The sequence below is a fragment of the Chrysochloris asiatica genome, unplaced genomic scaffold, assembly GCF_000296735.1.
Source record: "Chrysochloris asiatica unplaced genomic scaffold, ChrAsi1.0 scaffold00118, whole genome shotgun sequence".
Lineage (NCBI taxonomy): Eukaryota > Metazoa > Chordata > Mammalia > Afrosoricida > Chrysochloridae > Chrysochloris > Chrysochloris asiatica.
This window is the reverse complement of record NW_006408636.1, coordinates 8,714,990-8,723,010: the sequence shown is the minus strand read 5'-3', so window position 1 is coordinate 8,723,010 and position 8,021 is coordinate 8,714,990.

Genomic DNA, 8,021 nt, shown 5'->3' with positions numbered 1-8,021 from the left:
TGTTGTTGTTTTTTTTTAACCATTTAAATTCATGGAACCAGTTTTCATAGTCACTTTTAAGGCTTTGGTGTTATGTCATATATGGACAAAAGCCAACCTAGGGGAAACAATTACAACAGTTTGTTCTATTAAGGAAACAATCAGAATTTCCAGTACAAATGTTGCAGATAATTCAAAGAACACCTTTAGCAAGTGTCTTACCCACATACATAAACACTATTTTAAGATGCTCACTTTGCTCTTCCTTTTGGTTACATAAACTTTAATAACTCAAATGTCTTGTTACATTGGAATAGTGTCTAAAATAGAGAATCTTCTCTTTATTCACAATATGGTATAATGTGCGATGCACTGACTTAACTCTTGTTTACCATTCATCCATTTATGTATCAAAACCCAGCACATTACCTGCACTAACTTCAAATAATGTTGCATTTACTTCATAGAACCCAGCTTCTCGTATTATTTGCTCAGCATACAGGTTGAATAAGTATGATGAAAGAATACAACCTTGTCGCACACATGTCTTAATTTTTAAACATTCAGTGTTCCCATGTTCTGTTCGAACAACTGCCTCTTGGTCCAGGTACAGATTCCTCATGAGCACAATTAAGTGTTTTAGAATACTCATACTTCGCAATGCTGTCCATAGCTTGTCATGATCCACACAATCTAAAGCCTTTGCATAGTCAATAAAGCATAGATAAACATCTTTCTGATATTCTCTGCTTTCAGCCAAGATGAATCAGATATCAGCAATATCCCTCATTCCACAGCCGCTTCTAAATCCAGCTTGAACATCTGGAAGTTCTCTGTCAATGTGTGATTGTAGCCATTTCTGTATTATCTTTAGCAAAACTTTATTCGCATGGGATATAAAAGAGATTGTCCAATGATTTCCACATTCTGTTGGGTCACCTCTCTTTGGAATGGGCACAAATAGGGATTTCTTTCAATTAGTTGGCCAGATAGTTGTCCAAATTTCTTGGCAGAGGTGAGTGAGTGTCTCCTGTGCCACCTCAGTTTCTTGAAAGATTTCAATTTTTATTCCATCAATTCCTGGTGCCTTGTTCTTTGCCAATTCCTTCAAAGTACCTCGGACTTCCTCCTTCAGGATCATTGGCTCTTGATCATATGCTACCTCTTGAAACAGTTGAACATTAACCATTTCCTTTTGGTACAGTGACTCTGTGTATTCCTTCCACCTTCTCTTGATGCTTTCTGCATCCTTCAATAATTTACCCAGAGAATCTTTCAATAACGAAAGTCAAGTCTTGAATTTTTTCTCCAGTTTCCCCAGCTTGAGAAATGCTGAATGTGTTCTTCCTTTTTAGTTTTCTGATTCCAGATCTTTGCACATTTTATTGCAATATTTGGCTTTATCTTCTCGAGCTAATCTTTCAAATTTTGTGTTCATCTCTTGTACCTCATTTCTTCCATTTGCTTTAGCATCTCTACGCTGGAGAGCAAGTTGCAGCGTCTCTTCTGACATCCATTTTGACCTTTTCTTTCTTTTTTTTCCTTCTCAATGACCTTTTGCTTTCTTCATGTATGATATTTTTGATGTCATCCCACAACTCTTCTGGTTTTCTGTCTTTAGTATTTAATGTATCAAATCTGTTCTTCAGGTGATCTATAAATTCAGGTGAGATATATTCAAGGTCACATTTTGGCTCTGATGGGCTTGTTTTCATTTTCTTCAGCTTTAGTTTTAATTTACATATGAGTAATTGATGGTCTGTTCCACAGTTTGCCCCTGGCCTTCTTTTGACTGATGGTATGGAGCTTTTCCATCATCTCTTTCCACAGATGTAGTCAATTTGATTTCTATGTATTCCATTTGGTGAGATCCATGTGATCTCTTATGCTGTCTAAAGAAGGTATTTGAAATGAACAAATCATTGGTTTTGCAGAATTCTATCATATGTTCTCCAGCATCATTTCTATCACCAAGGCCATATTTTCCAACTACTGATCCTTCCCCTTTGTTCCCAATCTTTGCATTCCAATCACTGGTAATCATCAATACATCTTGATTGCATGTTTGATAAATTTCAAATTGAAGAAATTGTTAGCATTCTTCTATTTCATCCTCACTGGCTTTAGTGGCTGGTGCATAAATTTGATTAATAGTGATATTAACTGGGCTTCCTTGTAGGTGCATGGATTTTATCCTATCACAGACAGCACTGTACCTCATGAATGATCTGGATATGCTCTTTTTGACGATGAATGCAACACCATTCCTCTTCAATTTGTCATTCCCAGCATAGTAAACCATGTGGTTGTCAGATTCAAAATGGCCAATACCAGTCCATTTCAGCTCACTAATGCCTAAGATATTGATGTTTATGCATTCTGTTTCATTTTTGACAACTTCCAATTTTCCCAGATTCATACTTCATACATTCCATGTTCCAAATTTCAAAGGATGTTTACAGGTGTTTTTCTTTATTTTGAGTTGTGCCCCACCAGCAAATGAAGGTCCCACGGGCTTTTCTCCCACGGGCTTTACTCTATTCACGTTATCACGGTCAACTCTACTTTGAGGAGGCAGCTCTTCCCCGGTAACCTTTTCGGTGCCTTCCAACCTGAGCGGCTCATTTTCCAGCACTATATCTGACAGTGTTTCTATGCTATTAGCCAGTTGTTGTTGTTGTTAAGTGCCATCGAGTCGGGTCCGACCCATAGCGACCCTGTACAGGGTTTCCGAGGGTGTAAATCTTTACGGGAGTAGAAAGCCTCATCTTTCTCCCGCGGAGCGGCTGGTAGTTTCGAACCGCTGACCTTAAGGTTCGCAGCCCGATTGGTAACCACTACGCTAGAGAGATGCAAATCAAAACAACAGTGAAATAGCTTCTCACCCCAGCATTAATAGCGAAGTTAAAACAAAAACAAAAAACAAAAAGCACTTACTTCTTGGCAAGATGGAGAGCTAAGCAGATGCACTACACAGCTCCTCTAGAACAAAGATGTGAGAGAACAAATGATACAGACACAGATGAAAATCCTGGAACCCTAAATTTCTGTGGAAAAGGTTAGAAAAGTGGACTGAATACTTGCTGGGAACGGAAGCTGATCAGGGATGGTGAGAGAGGGATACAGACTGGTGAATTACAGGCCAGATCAGCAGGACCATCTTGTAAGCATCTTTGGCAACAGAGCATATTCACACCCACTATGGGAAAGGTGTAATTATTTCCACCACCCCCCCCCCACGCCCCTGGTCACCAGAGGTGTAGCTAACTCCCACCCTTATCCATCCCCAGTTCAGATCCTGCTTTCCAGGAGTTCAGGGCCATGTAGCTGGAAGCAATGTCAATGGGAAGGCCCGTGGGTGGGAGGAATGGGCAGATGCAGGGAGGGAGGGGAGATGCCTCACTTTGGTGCCTGGATTCTGGTGGGATCAGCTCCAGACTTACAGAAACCGCAGAGCCACTGAGAACTACTTCTGGAATGAGAACACCGAAGCTGGTAGGAACTCCAACTAGGGCCAGAAACTCTGCTGTGAGATCCTTGGCTTACAAGAACACCCCCCTCCATCCCCTCCCTGAGTTCTTCCAACAGCTATACTGTTTTTATTGTGGAGTTTGTGTTTTCACTTTGTTGTTTCATTGTTTTAGTTTGTTTATGCTTTTTCTTCCTCCTCCTTCTCTATCCATTTCCTTGAATTTTATCTTTTCTATCTCTGCTGTTGTTTTTCCTTCTTTTCTTCAGTTTCTCATTTCCCCTCTTCTTCTATTTTTCTCTTTTGATCTTTGTGTATTACTCGCTACTCTCTTTCTCTTTTCATCTTCTCTCTCCCTGGTTTTTCTAAATGTTTTTATTTTTAAAATTTCTTCCTACTATTTTTCTCTTCTATAGCTCCATTTTTCATGTTCTTCTTTTCTCTTTTTCTTGTTAACCTTAAGGGTTTAAAATTTGTTTTCTTCCTTTTATTTTCTCTCTTATTTCTCTTTTCTAAAGCTCCATTTTGTTGTTCCTCTTTTGTCTTTATAGTTATTTCTTTTCATTGCTGCCCCCTTGTTTGTTTATTCTATTTTGTTTTCTTATGTGTGTGTGTGTGGTGAAGGGGTTTTCTCTTTCACATTCAATAGGAGACAGAAACAGTACCAGTACAGCCCAGCCACAACCATACCCTCCACAGCTCCACCCACTGGGAAAGAACCAATACCAGCTCCTAAACCACCTGGTCAATGATAGACAGTAGCCAACACCAGCCAAACCCACATTAAACTGAGGTATATGAATGAAAATGATGTACATGTTTTCATTCTCTAACTACACCCCCAGGAGACAGTTGGTGAGAGCCTAAGAACAAATTAACATATAATCATCAATTAAATACAAATATGACAAAACCACAATGCCCAGGAGACAACAGACAATTTTAAATCACATAAAGAAACAAGGGAGAATGGCTCAAACAAATGACCAAGATGCAGAGATCGAAAACATTTCTGAGGATGGAAAGGTAATGGGAAAAAAAAGGTAATTGGAAAAAAATTCAAAAGAATTATATTTAGGTACCTTCAAAAGATGGATAGAAAGATCAAGGAAAGCAAGGAGAACACAGAAAATTTTAGAAAAATTCAGGAAAACATTATAAGAACAGACAAAATAAATGCAAATTTTGAAATAAACAAAACCTACAATTGAAATCTAGAAGATTAATACTGAGATCTCAGAAATTAATAATGCATTGAAAGGGCAAAGGAGTAGATTTGAAGCAATGGAATCCTGAATTAATGACCTTTAAGATAAATCTTTCAATCTAGTATACTAGTAAAACAATCAGAAAAAGCAGCGAAAAATTTTGAAGAAAGCATAAGAGTTATGTGGGACACCATGAAGAAGAACAACTTATGGATGATCAGAATTTCCAGAACAGGTTGTTGTTGTTGTTAGTTGTTAAGTGCTGTCAAGTCAGTTCTGACCCATAGCAACCCTGTATAGGGTTTTCGAGGAGCAGCTTGTGAGCTTGAACCACTGACCTTGCAGTTCAAACAGCTTTGCAGACTGGCACATTAACCCACAGCGCCACACCAGGACTCCAATAAAAAGCACAGAGAAAATTGTCAAAGAGTTATTGGAAGAAAACTTCCCTAATATCATTAAAGATGATAACATAGCTATTTAAATAGCTGAATGAACCCCAAACATGATAGAGCCCAAAATAAAATCGCAAAGACATGTCATATAATCAAACTCTCCAAAACCAAGGACAAGGAAAGAATACTGAGAGCAGCTTGGAAAAATTAAAAGTTACCTAAAAAGAAGAACCAATAAGACTAAGCTCTGATTTTTTAGCAGAAACCATGCAGGCAAGAATGCAATGGAATATATACAAAACTCTGAAAGAAAAAAACCTCGAACCAAAAATCATATGCCTAGCAAAACTGTCCCTCAAATATGATGGCAAAATTAGGATGTTTCATGATAAACAGAAATTAAAGGAATTTGTAATGACCAGGCCAACTTTATAAAACATGCTAAAGGGGGTTCTTTGGACAGAGGCCCAACAGCAGCAGACAAAAACCAGAGACTACCATACATGACAACACTATCCAGAACTCAATCCAGATATTTTATTGTTGTTAAGTGCCGTCGAGTTGATTCCAATTCATAGTAACCCTGTATAAGGTTTCTGAGGAACAGTTGGTGGGTTTGAACTGCTGACCTTGTGGTTTGCAATCCAATGATTATCCTATTGTGCCATACCAGTGGTTCCAATCCAGATACAGAAGTACTAAAAGTAAAATACACATACAAGACTGAAAATGGGGAATGAGAGATAATGATTTGTAATGAAGTCAACTACAAAGCAAAAAGAGGAAATAGTATATATACAGAACTTTCAAAAGGCAAGGAAGTTAAGTAGATTTCAAGATACATCAGACTGTTTTAAATAGGGTAAAATGTTAATAAATAATAGGGCAACATTAAAGAAAATAAATACACCTGCACATAAAAAACAAAACAAAACAGGAAATCAGAAATATTTAGTAAACATCAACACAATAGAAATGAAAATGCAAAGAAAACCCACAAACAAAATGAACTCAGCACAGAAAATTATGTGGAACAAAGAAACCAGCATCATCATCACACACACACACACACACACACACAGAAAACATACAGTAAAATGACAGCAATCAATTCATATCTATTGATAATTACACTGAATATGAATAGATTAAATGCCACAAGCCAAGACACAGAGAGAGCAGAATGGATAAGAAAACAGGAATCATTCAATATGTGGTCTACAAAGAGTCACATTGAGAAGATGGAGACAGCTTAAATTCCCATCAACAAAAGAATGGCTAACAAACTTTGGTACATACATACAATGGAACACTACACAATGTTGAAGAATAATGATGAATCTGTAAGACACTTCATGACATGGATGAACCTGGAGGACATTATGCTGAGTGAAATTATAAAGAATCACAAAATGACAAATATTGTATAAGATCACTGTTGTAAAAATTTAAGAAAAGGTTTCTTGATAAAAGAAATAATCTATGATAATTTGGGGGGGCAGGGAGAGGGGTAAGGGAAAATTATTCACAGGCTAAAGGGTAGACACATGTTAACATGGGTGTCAGGGCAGGCAATACACAACAAGAGGGAAGTTAGCAGAGGAAATATGAAGGTAGAGGAAGACACAGGGAGAAATTCAACGTTGAAGTGAATAGAGGTCAAAAAAGATTTGTGGAACAAATCTTAACAGCGAGGATCATTCCCACCCCCTCAATACACAGGGTAGACAGGGATGGGCTACTTGGACATTGGCTACCCTAAATTGGGGGGAGACTACTAAGACAAGAAGTGAGTGGCTTACAAGCTTTCAAGAGGGAGCCTAGATCCAGAGGGTATGGAGGAAAGTAGAATCTCCACTGAGTAGTATCCAATCTGTCTGGGCGGGGTTGATGAAAGGAGATGGGGATAGCACTCATGTGGATAGCACAATAGTGAATAATTACTATCAGGACTGATTGTGAGGGTTGGAAATGTAAAGGTAGACATTTTTTGTAGCAAAGGGAGTAGAATGGCTGAATTTGCAGTCCAGGAGCAGAGGTCCCTGGGACCATCAAGGGAGAAGAGCGGGGTGTGGGACTGACCCTACCTAGAGAAACAGTGATGCCAGAGATGGAGGCAGAGATGATGACTTGGAGAGATGGAGCAGCTGGGGTCACTAGATGCAAAGAGGGAGAGGGGCTGTGTGCTGACAACCGAGGGGCAGGCTTACAGGGATTGTAACCATGGCAATGAAATATACGATAGGATGAATGAAAAGCTAATGTTCTCCCATGTAAACGATCACATAATTCACAATAAAACATTTTTTTACAAAAGTGAAAAGAAATAAATACTGTTAACTATTGGTATATGGAACGGATTACAGTCATTGTAATGAAGCAAAGTATAGGATTTGTTGAATGTAAAACTGATGATCTGCTCTGTAAACCTTCACTCAGTTCACAATAAAAAGATAAAAATAAGCCCCAAACCAGAAAGTAACAAATGATGAGGGTGTGGAGAGACTGGAACCTTCCTACACTGCTGGTGGGACTGTAAAATGGTGCTACCACCATGGAAAATGGTATGGTACTTTCTCAAAAAGTTGGATATAGAAATATCATATGACCCAGCAATCCTTCTACTAAGGGTCACAACATGAGTAGATACATCCACACCCATGTTCATCACATCATTATTCACAATAACAAAAAGATGAAATCAACATAAATGCTCTTTAATGGAAGAATGGATAAAAAAAAAAAAAAAAACTTTGGCACGTACATCCAATGGAATACTACACAACATTAAAAAACTAACTAAAAGAGAACAAACAAGATGGCGGATCGGGTGGACGTATAGCAGAGAGCTCCACCAACAACAACACAGAATACCCGACTAAGCAGGTTCAGGGGATGGTCCCAGAACTCTGAACCACATATAAAGGAATACTTAGAAGGTTGGAAGGCTCACAGCTGGGGGAATTTGTG